Genomic DNA, 15,533 nt, shown 5'->3' with positions numbered 1-15,533 from the left:
CCTGAGAGAAGGGCTCAGGGGATTGCCCAAGGATAAAATTCTTCATCCTGGATCTGTCAATACTAACCTCAACCTATCTGCAGATCTGAAGAGGGTCCAGCGTGGAAATGTCCTTCAGCACGTCCCTGACAACAAAGATTGATTAGACTGTGTTCTGGCTGAATTGTGGGGAGCCAGACCTTCACCTCAGGCAAACACCATGGGGAAGTGCAGGTGGGAGATAAGGTAGAGTGGCAGTTGGGCATCTGTAAAGATTCAGTCAGCAGAAGTGGGGACCTCCCTTCCTCTTCTGAAGATGTAAGGATCCTCATAGCCTTGACACCTGGATATAGTTTCCTCCTCTGGACTTCACAAACAGGCTTTGGATCCAGCATGCCTTTTCCAGAAGTGGACAATTTTGTGGAGTATGGAAAACGACACAAAGTATTGTCAAAGACAGACTCTTTTGCTGCAGTCTCTCCAAGCTATCGTCGGCATGGCCTCTTTGCTCTTCCTTCTCTCCTTGACATCCTAATAACGAAAGTAGCCCTGGATTCTTCATTATGTGCCCAGGTGAAGAATAGAAGCTACCTGAAAGCGGTGAATGATGCTGATGGCCACGATGACCGTGGAAGCAAGTGACTGCACATGACAGTACCTGTGATTTTGCCTTTACTGGAATTCGTGTTGATCAATAAAGAGATGTATGATTACAAAAAGCAATGTGAAACAAGTCTGTCTTCTGTATTCTTGTCTCCAAAAAAATCATCCCATCAAACCTTAATGATTTCAGAAAAGGATTTCTTTTATCGAAATGGGACTTGGTTGAGAAGATGCAGCAGAGGACTTAGAACACCTGGTATGGCCTAGAGGCTGCTTCTTCTTGAGCCCTCCACTGGAGGACCACTAAGGTCCCTTCTGGCCAAACTGTCCTCAGTCAGTGGCGTTATTGTATTCTACTTTGTGCAATTCTATCCTTAAATGATAGTGACCTCTGAATGCAAACATGAAGCCAGGGTGGTTAGCTGAAGATGGGAAAAAGAAAGGGTTGCTGGGATGAATAGTGAAAATTCCTTGGTTCTTGATGGCATTGGGGTAGGGGCCCCTGATATCTTCTCTGAATGCACTCCTTTGGGAGTTTTGTAAAGCGGCTGCTTCCTTATTCAGGATCAACTTTTTAAATACCTGAAGGCATTACATTCGAGGTCACTGAAACTAAGGTTATATATTTTCTCTACCATCTGAGTGCATGAATGCCCCACAGAGTCCATCTGGAGATGTGCAATCATGCCTCTGGGTCTTTCCCATTTCTCAAATTCCATTCTCCTTGCAGTTCGCTAACTCTTCCTGGGATCAGGAAAGCTCTGTTCCTGCTGGGGACAATTTGTACTCCTTCAAGGAAATGCCAGGCCGATTTTTTCTTTTTGGGGGTCAAAATTTTGCTAATTTATGAAACTGGAATTGGAGTCAAACACCTGGGCTTCTTTGGCTGTTTCACTGCTTTTTATGTGAGCTACGCTGGGCAAGTCACTCTGTCGTCAGAGTCTCAGTGTCCTTTTGAATGTGGGGGTGGGGGAGCTGTGCAGGTCACCAGCCTCACTTGTTCTCCACAGCCATCTGAATCCAGAGAGCTGATATTCCTCAGGGTCACGGGAAATGAGCTTGAATGCACTGGGAGACCTTGGTCTCTTTAGGCCTCAGGGATTTGCAGGGACTCACTTAGGGTGAGACAACGCCCATTTATTGGATAAGACTGTTTAAGGAGCAGCTAGGGCATAGCCCTTTTCATGAGGCCCAGAGAAAGAAAGACTTCCGTCTGGGAGGGAAACAGTCACAGTTACTATTGACAATCACTCTCCAGCCAGGAGGGTCCAGAAGAGCCATTAGTCAGGGCCCCATTGGATTCCCAGCTGTAGAGTGCCATGCCTGCGATCTCTGAAGGGCTTTCTAGCTCTAAAGAGACCAGGGAATTATGGTTACTACCAAGATTTTTTAGTAACAGGTGGTCGATTAAATGAACCAAAAAAAAAGAGATAAAACATCTAAAATAAAAATAAATGAAATATTTTGAAAAAATAAAAACATTCTAATGAAACATACAGTAAATAAATAAATAAATAGGTAAATAAAAAATAGCTCAAAGAAATACGAGCTCCTTTGCCTCTAACGAAAGTGTCGCCTGCTTGTATCACAAGGAAATCCCCTTTCACCTGACACTGCCAGAAGCTCTTTTCCTTTCCCAAAACTTTAATTTAGCCCTTTGTTGAATCTCAACCATTTCCCCCTCCCATGTGAAGAACTGACTTGCCATTTCCAATGCACAACGTTCCTAAGACTGAGTCTTGATGAGAAATGGGGAAATTTTGGAAGCCAGTAAATAAAGAAAGAGATTTGGGTCATGTGCTCCACGTGGAAAGGTTGGTCTTCAAAAATTCGCATCCTGCTGCTGAAAGTGGGTCCTGGTCCATGCTGCTGAATGAGGCATTTCTGTGGAAGACACTAGTGCTGGAGGAGCCAACACTGCCAAAGGTTTGATTGACTGAATACACCTTATAGACACATGAAGAGAATGCATGCGTGTTCAACAAGATGGTTTCGTGAAAGGAATCCATGCTGGTGTTTTCCTCCCATTTCCCATCCGTGGCCTTAATTTGATCACTCTTGCCGATCTGGGAGTCCTTTGATGGAAATGCCAAGGCTGCCGCGTGTGTACATCAATTGATGAACTTCCGTGAATCTGGTGCACTTATTATAGGGAAATCGTTTTGGAACACGGAAAGAAAGAAGAAGCAGAGGAGAATTTGGACAAAGTGCCCTTGCGAATACAGCAGGATGTGGCGGGCACTTTGAAGAGGAGAGAGGATTCAGTGATTCCAGACAGAGAGCTTGCTTCCCCTGGAGGTCTGGGAATCCAGGTTAAGAAGTCCTGGATTAATCCAGCCTTTGCCTTGCAGTCAAAAGTATAGTGAAGCTGGTGACCTGCACTTCCACACTGGAGGCTGGACTTTTCTTATTCCTCATCTCAGTGCTCTCTTCCTTTTCCATCCTCGCAGATGGCCTGATACCCACGGATCACCCTAACTGAGTTAGAGATGATCACATGTGGATGAGACCTCCTCACTGCAAAGGAATGACGGCTCTGGTGGCCTTCTCTCTGCTCATCGCTTGTCTGCCGTGCTTCTCAACAGGCTTATCCCGGAAGCGCCCCGTCGCCGCCAACTTCAAGACGTTGTCCTCCAGGGACCCTGGCGCCGCTCAATCCGCCCTCTTCTCTGAGTCCCCCATCCTTAGGTGTTTACACGCCAGCATCAGGTCCTCGTCGGGATCCGCGCCACCCGTCCGTCTCACCCCAGGCACCGTGGGAGCCACACTGGCCTCCGAGTTCTTGGCACTCTTCCCCTCCAACTCGAAAGCCATTCGTGGCCATCATGGAACTTTTGGGACATCCTCACTGCAAAGCTGGTGACCTGGCAAGATGACTGCAGTCGCCTGCTCTCCAAATGCCAGGCCGCGTGTGCACAGGGACAAGTAGCCCTGCCAGGTGTGTCCGCTGCTCCCAGGGCTGACACACACAAGCCAGACTTTGATGCTGCCACACACACGTCACAGAGAGGAAGCAGGTCATCATCTGTGCAACAATTCCAACTCTGTGATAGCATTCAAGACGATGCTGCTCAGAAATAGACCCTCCCCATTCCCGCTACCTGCCCCGAGGAATCTCATCCACATGTGATCATCTCTAATACAGTAAGGGTGATCCATGAGCATCAGGCCATGTACGAGGATGGAAAAGGAAGAGAGCACAGAGATGAGGAAGAGGAAAACTCCAGCCTCCAGTGTGGAAGTGCAGGTCACTAGCCTCCCTTGTCCTCCAGAGCCATTTGAATTCAGTGTGCTGGTGTTCCTTAGGGTGATGGAAAATGACCTTGGATGCACTGGGAGACCTTGGCCTCTTTAGGCCTCAGGGAACTTGCAAAGACTCACTTAGGGTGAGGCAGCGCCCATTCATTGGATAGCACTGTTTAAGGAGCAGCCAGGGCATGGCCTCTTGCAGGAGGCCCAGAAAAAAAAGACTTCCGTCTGGGAGGGAAACAGTCACAGTCCCTCTCAAGCAAGGAGGATCCAGGAGAGTCCTTAGGCAGGGCCCCAGTGGATTCCGAGCTTCAGAGTACAGTGGCTTTAAGACTTGGGGAGAGCAGAGCAGGTACTAACTGAATCTCCCAGGATCCCAATGCGTTGACCTCTGCAAGGAGTGAAGCATGCCTGGGAACTCTGAAGGGCAACGTACCTCTAGAGAGACTATGGCATTATCGTTACTATCAACGTTTGTTGGTAGTGGGTGGCCTCGGGCATGGGTAGTGCAAAGTGGGCATGATTGTCAGCCAACTTTGTGGGCTTGATTTCTGTTCATAATCAAGGGACTGCAGGATACACCTTGGATTCCTATGCATTTAAGTTTTACTTAATGTTCACTCTGTGCTGGCTCACAAACCACTCACTCTCGCTAAATTTGCGAGGTCACTCACGTAGTCAAGAAGTCCAGCTGAAGATGGGATGCACATCCCATGACTGACATCTACTTAGCATCCACAAATTGACTCAGTCCTATATGGCTTTTGACTCCTTCCACATCTTTCCCTGTATTCATATCCTGACAGCCTACATTCTGAAGGCCAGGAAATCTCAAATCCTCCTGGGCCCTTCGTCTGGGTGTCCCATTCCTAGCTTCCTGCCAGATTTGAGACCCCTTGCACTCATTCGGCTTCTCCCCTTCCTCTCCTGCTGACCTTCACTCCTCTTGCTGAATCCCTTGGAGTTCTCACAACGGTCGGAACACTGAAAAGTCAAGGAACGGTGACATAGCCTGACTGACGGGCTTGTCCTCCCCACATCCCTTCATTTAAGTAAAGCCGTGCTCAGATGCTTCTACCCTGCTCGGGGAGTGTCCTTGACATGGACCGTAGACAATCGACCTGGAACAACCTTAGCTACTGTCCCACACAAGCATCCTGTCGCTTTTTTGTGTCCTGGTCCCGTTTGCCTGTCTGGGGAAGTCCATGGACCTCACATCCAGTGAAAAAATTTTGAAATCCTTGAAGGCAAGGGAAAGGTTCTTTTAGGTCTTAGCGGAAAGAAAGATGCTTTCCACATCCTGTACTTTCACACACCCCATGAAATGCACTTCTGCACCCCGTGGCCGTCTGGGAATCCAGGTTAAGAAGTCCTGCCTTAATCCAGGCGTTGCTTTGCAGTCAAAAGTATAGTGAGGCTGTGACAACTGAGCGACTCTCCCACACGAGCTCAGATAGAAAACAGTAAACGGGGCATCATGTACCCTCTCCCTTTGGACTCCCAGTCCAGTGGTGGAAGTCACCGAAGCGTGACCAAAAAGATATCTGCTTGACATTTGTCCCAAGGCATAAAGATGTATTCCCAGCAAGGAGGGCGCTTTCATGACCAAACGGAAAGTACATCAGCTCCAGGAATTGTGGCATTTGAGAAATGATGAAGAACGCAGTGTTATGAGTCAACATCACCTACTAAGCTGGAGAAATGAGATATCGAGGGACCCTGGTTGCCCCTGCCCCCACAGGCCTTCAGCTGCTTAGGTAGGTGGAGTCAAGGGCGGGGCTAAGTAGGGGAGGCCTCCTTCAAAGGCCTCCACAGCTCTGGGGCGGTATCAGTTGCTGCCAGAGGTCTAGCGCAAGAGCCCGCATTCTCTGTCCTGTGCTGAGGGGAAGCTCTGACAAGGAAGGGATCAGCATCCTTCGAACATGGACTCAAGAGCCTTGCTTGGAAATCTTAAGGCAGAGCTCACTTGCTCAATGTGCCTGGGCTACTTCACTGACCCAGTGACTGTCGAAGGTGGCCAGAGCTTTTGGACAGTGTGTCTTCTGCAGGCCAGGGAGGGAGTCAACGAATGCGTGACTTGCCCGCAATGCCGAGGGCTTAGGGAAGTTAGTGAGTTGGGGCTCAATAGCAACCTGCAAAATCTGTCCCTCGCTAGGCAAAGATGTTATTTGAGGCAGAGCATGGTGAGTCTGACTAGCTGCGATCAAGAAAGAGAAAAGTTCTGTGAGAAAGAGCAGAGCTTCTTCACTGATTCCTGTTTATTCCTCCCAGAACGCAAGGATCACCTAATGCTTCCCTTGGAAACAGCCACTGGCAAGAACAAGGACAAGCCCCAGGAGGCTCTCACTGCCTTAGCGAACAAAGGAGAGGAGTTGGAAAGGGCTTTGGGCCAAGTGAGAGAAAGAGAGACCCTCCTTCAGCAGGATGAGGACACGGGGAAGCACTTCATTCTTGCTGAACGTGGGAAAATACTCCAGTTCCCAAAGGATGAGTAATATTCATGTTTGCAAAGACTGAAGGAGGAATCCAGACACAATGGTGTCCAGCTGAAGGAGAGCGAGGCCAACCTGCCCCAAAAGATCCATCATGGCCACGAATGGCTTTAGAGTTGGAGGGGAAGAGTGCCAAGGACTCGGACGGGGCATGCGTAGGTGCCACAATCTCACACCAATTCATGAGAACTAGGGAGTTTGTTTTATGATAATCGCTGAGGCAGAAAAATACAACATGGATCAAAGATGCCTTGGGGCTGTTGTTGATTATTGAATGTTCTCTGAGGAACTGTGTATTTTCCCAGATAGTAAACTTTCTACAGATGTGTGAAGGTCTGATATTCTTAAAGAAATGATGCACTCAATAAACTCTGGCTGTTGTAATCTTCAGTCTGCCTAGGACGTTTCACGACTGTCACCTCGGATCAATCAGCTGCTGGCAGTGATCCAGCTCTAATTCACTCCAATAGGAATAATGTTGAACCCTGACACGAATCAGAGTGCCACATTCATATTCATTTTCCTAGGATACTCTGAGCACTCAGAGCTCCAGATGCCCCTGTTTTTACTATTCCTCATCATCTATGCAGTCACTGCAGTGGGGAATGTGGGCATGGTTGTGGTCACTAAGGTCAGTCCCAAACTCCACACTCCCATGTACTTTTTCCTCAAGCTGTTGTCATTTGTGGATTTCTATCATTTCACCACAGTTACACCAAAACTACTAGAAAACTTAGAGAAGACAGAAGCGTCTCCATCAAAGGCTACAACTCACAGTTTTCCGTTGGCATTTTCTGTGTGGTAACAGAGATGTTCTTATTGGAAGTAATTGCCTATGACCGCTTTGTTCCTATATGTTATCCTTTCCAGTATACAATTTTCATGTCCAAAAATTTCTGTCCCCTGCTCGTGATTGTGGCATATTCATGGGGCATAATATCTTCTATTGTACTCACCTACTCACTTCTTGTACTGTCATTTTGTGAGACCCAAATCATTACTAACTTTGTATGTGAATATTGTCTTCCTCTCTGCTTCCTCCTCTGATAAAAGTTTCAATGAGAAAATAAATTTTATCTTCACAAATTTCAGTGCAGTTTGCACCCTTGTCATTATTCTTACATCCTGGATTTCCATTTTTGTCACAATCCTCAAAATGCATTCAGCCAACGGGAGATGTAAAGCTTCCTCCACTTGTGCCTCCCACTTGACAGCTGTTATGATCTTCTGTGGGACCATCATCTCTCTCTATTGTATTCCCAATTTCAAAAACTCATGACTTGAGCCAAAGTGGTACCGTTTTTTATCTGTTATTGATTCATATGTTAAACCCTTTCATATACAGTCTAAGGAACAATGAAGTGAAGGAAATCTTCAGGAAAATAATGGATCTCAAAATCGTTTCTTATTAAGATCTTTTTTTGTTTTGTAAATTCTATGACTACAGTCTAAGCTATTCGGATGGAATTTATAGTGATTTTTAATTAATTCTCTGAGTCCTTTTCAGTTACTCCCCTCTCTGGTGTTCATTCCTTCAGTTTCTACAATAATCTGAAAGAAAGTCAGAAAAGTAGCAGGCAAATGAACAAGTGATGTTTGAAATGAGAAAAACAGTGGCAGAAAATCATTATAATATACTTAATGAGTAGCATCCACCTCAGAACCTTTTATTAAAACTCCTTGACAATTTATTGTAAAAATAAATCTAATCCTACAAGAGTGCAAACCAATTTTCCTTTTTTCTTCAGCATTATGATTCCGCTACTTCACATATAAGAATGGAACAATAATGTTTGTGTGAGCTAGTGGGTAAAGAAGATGGCTTTTGGAGAACAACCAGACAGCGATACCTTGACGAGTAACCATATTCACTTTTGGAGGATACCCACACATGGAGCACCTCTATTAATAGAATTCTTATAAATACACATTTAACCCTACAAAGGGCTTTGTGTAGTTCTTCCATCACAGGGCAGGCTCAATAAACATTGGTTTATTCATTGATTTTTAGTGTGGAGACAAAGATTCCTGGCTCTCCGTTGTTTCAACATGAGCAACTCTGTCATAAAAGTTAGCTTCCAATTTATTTCTCTTTTGATTTACTGCAAACCAAACAAGCATTTCCGTATCATAGTATGATAAAAAGATGATTACAAAGGAAACTGGAAATCTATTACGTACAACTTCTTATTCTTTTAAAACATATGTTCAATTACCATGTATTTTTCCCTTTTCCCTTTGCACCTCTCCCATAGAGATAGCTGCCATTTCATATATGTATGTACATATACATATATGTGACACATATGACATATATATGTCTGTTATATGTGTCACATATATGTACATACACACATATGTGACACATATGACATATATATATGTCTGTTTAAACACATATATCCATATAAGTACTTATATTGGTATGAATATATATCTATGTATATGCAAAATCATTCTATGGTACTTCAGTTCATCAGTTCTTCCTCTGGATGTAGATAGTGTTTTACTTCATATGTTCTTTGCAGTTCATTTCATTATTTATAATAATCAAAATGATTTAGTCCCTTAATGTTCTTACTAAAGCAATATTGCTTTTAATGAATACATTTTTTTGGTTCTGCTCATTTCACTTCTGATTATTTTACTCAAGTCTTTATATGGTAAAACTGCAAATTCATCAACCTCAGCTTATACTCCGGAGTTAAAAAAGTTCACTGGCAAGATAAAAGTAGAGAAGACTGGTGATGGTCTGGGACCTAAGGGATAGCCTTGGCTCAATTATGAGAATAATTTTAATGCAATTGATACATGTTCTATACCAGTAAACATTATGTGTTCGTCCTTCATTGTTGAAAAAGACCATGCCATCAGAGAAATTATGACATGACGTGCACTTGACTTTGCTTTGAGTGAGGGAGGGCTGTGCAGGTCACCAGATTCATTTCTCCTCCAGAGCCGTCTGAATCCAGTGATCGTATATGCATCAAGATAACTGGAGATGACCCAGGATGAGGCAAGTGTGGTCAAGTTATTTGTCCAATGTCAAACACCTAGTGAGTGTCAAGTGTCTGAGGTGCGACTTGAACTCAGATCCGCCTGACTCCTGCACTGATGCTCTATCTACTGCACCACCCAGGTGCCCCAACCAGTCAATATTAGTGTTGAAATGAAAGAATAAATTTAGAATATATGCATACAAAAGCTCATATTATGAAACACAGGGTTTCATGATTTGAAGGCAGCTATAAAAAGCACATAAGAGAAAGAAATTTGAGAACACTTAATTTCAACTTCTGTTAGACATCACTTCAGTAGTTTATAATATATGAGATAATTAAAAGAGGAACAACATCCCTGTACTTGAATGGGTGAATCCTGTATTCTTTCTGTTAGAACAATATAGAGAGTACAATCTTCATATCTCAGTGTGTCACCATGGAAAAGACATAGATATGTAGGACAGACATAAACAAATTCTGGGGCTGAAGAAGCCACAGAATGTCAAAGTGAAGCAAATCTCCATCACAAACTTGCCCTATACATACGCAGTAGGAGGGGAAAGAGGAAGGAAAAGGGAGGGGATGTTAAAATGTTGGGTAGTCGGAGAAAGGTAAAAGGGGAACAAAAAGGAAGAGAGAAAGATACAGATAGTAACCATAAATCTGAATGTGAATGGGATGAATGCTCCCGTAAAACGGAGGCAGATAGGAGAATGGATTAAAAGCAATAATCCAAGAATATATTCTTTACAAGAAACACATTTGAAACAGGGGGATACACACAGGCTTAAGGTAAAAGGTTCGAGCAAAATATATTATGCTTCAACTGATGTAAAAAAGCAGGGGTAGCAATCCTAATCTCAGAAAAAGAAAAAGCAGAAATAAATCTAATCAAAAGGGATTGGGAAAGAAACTATATACTGCTGAAAGGCACCATGGTGAATGAAGCAATATCATTACGTAACACACATGCACCAAGTGTTATAGCATTCAGATTCTTAGAGGATAAGTTATGGGAGTTACAAGAAGAAATAGCAAAACTACACTACTGGGGGACCTCAGCCTCTCCCTCTCTGAAACTGATAACTCTATCTTCAAAATAAAGAAGAAGTTAAAGGGGTGAATAGAACGCTGGATCAGGTACATATGATAGATGTCTGGAGAAAAGTGAATGGGGATAGAAAGGAATATATCTCTTTCTCAATGGTAGATGGCACATATACAAAAATTGACCATGTATTAAGACATAAAAACCTCATAATCCAGTGCAGAAAGGCAGAGATAGTCAAAGCATCCTTCTCAGACCAAAATGCAATAAAAATTATACGCAATAAAAGGTCATGGAAAGATAAACCAAAAATTAATTGTAAACTACATATAATGCAATCCTAAAGAAGGTTGTTTGTTAAACAACAAGTCGTAGAAACAATAACTTCATTCAAGAGAATGGCAATAATGAGACAGTCTACCAAAATTGATGCAATGCTGAAAAGGCCTTCCTTGGGGGAAGTTTTATGACATCGAACGCCTACATGAAGAAAATAGAGAAAGAGGAGATCAATGACTTGGATATGTAACTGAAAAACTAGAAGAAAAACAAATTATATATCTCCAAATAAACACCAAATTAGAAATCCTGAAAACCAAATGAGATATTAATAAAAACTGAAATTAGGAAAACTGTTGGACTATTAAATAAAACTAAGAATTAATTTCATGAAAAAACAAATTAAATTAATAAACCTTTGGTCAATTTGGTTAAAGAAGAGAAGAGAACCAAATTACCAATATCAAAACTGAAAACTGTGAACTCACCTTCAATGAGAAGGAAATTAAAACAGCAATGAGAAATTGCCTTGCCCAACTGTATTCCCATAAATGTGCCAATTTAAGGATGATAGATGAATATTTATAAAAATATAAATTGTCCAGATTAACAGAAGTGGAAGTTGAATAGTAAATGACACTATCTCAGAAAAACAAACTGAACAATCCATCAGTGAAATCCCTAAGAAAAAAATTCCGGGTACAGATGGATTTAAAGTGAATTCCATGAAACATTTAAGAAACAATTAAATCCAAAACTATATACACTGTTTGGGAAAATTGTCAAATGAGTACTGCAAAATTCTTTTGATAATACAAATATGGATAGAACAGCTAAACCAAGAAGAGCCAAAACAGAGAAAGAAAATTATATACTAATTTGTCTAATGAATATAGATGCAAAATTTTTCAATAAGGTACTAGCAAAAAGAAAGCAGCACCTTAACAAGAGAATAATACATTATGATCAGTAAGCATTTATACCAGGAATGTAGGGGTAATTCAATATAAACAACATTACCAGCATTCTTGATCTTATCAACAACAAAAAAACTACCAGAAACCATATTAATATCTCAATAGGTGCAGAAAAAAGCTTTTGAAACACTACAGCAGGCAATCCTGTTGACAACACTGGAGAGCATAGGAATAAATGGAAGCTTCCTTAAAAAAAATAAGTAGCATCTACCTGAAACCATCAGCAAGCATTTTATACAATGTTAATAAGCAAGATGCATTTCCAATAAGATCACAGGTGCAACTAGGATGTCCTTTGTCACCACTGTTATTCCGTATGGTACTAGAAATGTTAAATTTATCGATAAGAAAAGAAAAAGAAATTGAAGAAATTAAAATATGCAAGGAAGAATCTAAGTTATCCCTCTTTGTAGATGATATGATGATATATAGGGCAGCTAGGTGGTGCAATAGATAGAGCACCAGTGCAGGAGTCAGGAGGACCTGAGTTCAAATCTCACCTCAGACACTTGACACTCATTAGCTATGTGACCTTGAGCAAGTCACTTAACCCTAGTTGCCTCATCCTGGGTCATCTCCAGCCATCCTGATGAATATGTGGTCACTGGATTCGTATGGCCCTGGAGGAGAAGTGAGACTGGTGACCTTCACAACCCTCCTTCACTCAAAACAAAGTCAAGCGCAAGTCATGTCATTATTTCTCTGACGGCAAGATCTTCTTTGGCAATGACAGATGAACACACACAGACACACACAGACACACACACATGCACGATGATTTATTGAGAGAATCCTAGAGAGTCAAGTAAAAAACTACTTGAAATTATAAACAACTTTGGCAAAGTTACAGGTTATAAAAGAAATCCAAATGAACCGTCTGCATTTCTATATATTACTTACAAAGCCAAGCGGGAAGAGATAGAAATAGAAATGTCATTTAAAGCTATGTTAGACACTATAAAATATCTGGGAATCTACCTGCCAAAACAAACCCAGAGGCTGTATGAACACAATTATAAAATATTTTTTACACAAATAAAGGCAGTTCTAAGTTAGTGGAAAAACATCAGTTTCTTGTGGGTAGGCTGAACTAATAAAATAAAAATGAAGATTCTACCTAAATTGATTTGCTTATTTAGTGCCATACCAATCCAAATACTAGCAAATTTTTTCTAGAGCTAAAAAAATATATCAAAATTCATCTGGAAGAGAAAAAATCCATGATATCAAGGAAGCTAATATAATGCTAGGGAAGGTGGCCTAGCCCAACCAGCTCTCAAATTGTATTGTAAAGTAGCAATCATCAAAATCATTTGGTACTGGCTAAGAAATAGAGGGCTGGACCTGTGGAATAGATTAGGTACCTATGACAGTAATCAATGAATATAGCACTCAAGTGTTTGATAAATCCAAGGAACCCAATTTCTGGGATAGGAACCCAGTGTTTAACAAATATTGCTGAGAAAACTGGATCACAGTGTGGCAGAAACTGGGCATAGACCAATGCCTGAATAAATTCAAATGGATACAGAATGTAGGTATAAAGACTGATAATATAAACAAATTAAGGGAGTAAGGAATAGGGTATTTGTCAGATTTATGAAGAATGGAGAAATTTTTGAAAAAGAGGAGATAGAGAACATTATGAAGTGCAAAATGGATAATTTTGATTACATTAAATTTAAAGGTTTTTGCACAAACAAACCCAATGAAACCAAGATTTGACTGGAGACAAAAATTGGGAAAGAATTTTTGCAACTAGGGTCTGTGATAAAGGCCTCATTTCTAAAATATATAGAGAACTGAATCAAATGTACAAGAATACAAGTCATTCCCCAATGGATAAATGGTCAGAGGATATGAACAGGCACTTTTCAGAGGATGAAATTAAATATACCTATTGTCTTATGAAAAAATGCTCTAAGTCTTTGTTGATTAGAGAGATGCAAATCAAAACAACTCTGAGGTACCACATGACACCTATTAGATTGGCTAATATGGCAAGGCAGGAAGATGATGAACACTGGAGTAGATGTGGGAGAGTCAGAACATATTCTTTATTGGTGAGGCTGTGAGCTGATCCAACCATTCATGAGAGCAATTTGGAACTATGCCCAAAGGGCTACAAAAATATACATACCCTTTGACCCAGCAATATTGCTTCTAGGACTATATCCCAAAGGGATCGTAAAAATGGAAAAGGCCCCATATGTACAAAAATATTTACAACAGTTCTCTTTGTTGTGTCAAGGAACTGGAAATTGAGGGGATGCTCATCAATTGAGCAATAGCTGAACAAATTGTGGCATATGAACTTAATGGAATACTATTGTGCTGTAAGAAGTGATGAACAGGAGGACTTTCGAGAGGCCTGGAGTGACATGTACACTGATGCGGAGTGAAATGATCAGAACCAATAAAACACTGGACAGATTATCAGACACTAGTACTTCACAGCAATTCAAGGACCGAAAGCATTCCCAAAGGACTCTTGAAACAAAATGTCATCCACATCCAGAGGAAGAATTACGCAATTAGAAGGCACAATGAAGTAGAATATTTTCTCTTGTCTTATATTTTGCTTTGTTTCCTTTTTGCTTATGGTGTCTTCCTTTCCTTTTGATTGTTCTATGCAACATGACTAATGTGAAAATGTGGTTAATAGAAATGTATGTGGAACCCATATAATACTGCATTCAGTCTCTGGAAGAAAGAGGGGGGGAAGAAAATCTAAGACTTATGGAAGTGATTGTAAAAAACTGAAAACAAATAAATTCATTTTTAAAAATGAGAGGAAAGACTAACGTTAATGGAAAACCGGGAAACCCTTCGTACAAAATAGGATTTTAAATGATACTTGAAGCAAATCAAAGAAGCAATAAGCTAAAACCACGTAGGAGGTAAGTATGTATCTCCTAAGCAGCTTGTTACTCTGTTTTGGGATTGGTCTGCACAGTATTCTTTATTGGACTGTCACCATCCTAGCCCACCGTGGGATCAGTTATTGAGTTAGTTGATTATTTATAATATTTTAAATAAGAATTGGCTCTTGTTGCTTCATCTTCAGAGACTTCTTCATTAATACTAGTAAAAAAGATTTTAGCTTATAACAAATAATATGATTGGAAAGTAAACGGACAGTAACTATCCCTTATGATTTCAAGAAATTACTCTTCCCTAAAGGCCGAATTGTCTTTGATACTTGTTTGGGCCCTAGCCAGGCAAGGTTCTTAGGCTCTGGAATCTCTTTCACAATGTTTGTTGAGCTACAAGTAAAACTGATGGCATCTCTCTCAAGACTGAGGTTACTAGTCCAATAGGAACATCTGTACCTCTGGTTGCGCTTTGGGGCAATATAGAGAGGGTTTTATTGTCGTGTTGAAGACAGTTGAAAAAAATTAATTAGAGCCTCATTTTTGTAGACCATTCAAGAAGAAGAAAATATTTTCTATTAATGGTCATTTTTTCTACCATGTCCAAGCTCAACATTCATTTCTCCCTGGATCTAGGATACAACCATCCACAATCTGGTGATTGTAGGAGATTTGCCTAGAAAAGTCCTCTCTATTTCCTTTTCAGAAAGAATTAATGGTACAAGAAGATTTTTACAAGTTTCTTGATCTGAAACTATCTACCAGGCAAAAGAGGTAGGTGCTAGTCTCAAATCACATTTTCGCGATTGTCAGTGCAGCTTTACTGGATAGTTATCTTTCAGAGAAAACTGTGCTAAGTGCAAAGGATGCTAGGAAATATCACACTTTGAGTTACATAATTCACAATCTATGTGTGAAGAGAGTACAGATACACACTGACAGCAAATGACGTCAGAAGGTATATGTTAAATGAACATGGATTCTTAACTATAATCTGGGGAACTGGTTTTAAGAGAAAGTGCAGACTTTAA

At 41.2% G+C, this 15,533-nt stretch overlaps 1 pseudogene; it reads left to right on the top strand.

Annotated features, from left to right (window-relative positions):
• Nucleotides 1-6,798: 6,798 nt before the first annotated feature.
• LOC140516992 (olfactory receptor 5D13-like) lies at nucleotides 6,799-7,735 on the top strand (annotated as a pseudogene).
• The last annotated feature ends 7,798 nt before the right edge of the window (nucleotides 7,736-15,533 follow it).

The sequence above is a fragment of the Notamacropus eugenii genome (assembly GCF_028372415.1).
Source record: "Notamacropus eugenii isolate mMacEug1 chromosome Y unlocalized genomic scaffold, mMacEug1.pri_v2 SUPER_Y_unloc_2, whole genome shotgun sequence".
NCBI lineage: Eukaryota > Metazoa > Chordata > Mammalia > Diprotodontia > Macropodidae > Notamacropus > Notamacropus eugenii.
This window is presented reverse-complemented; position numbering and strand designations above follow the sequence as displayed.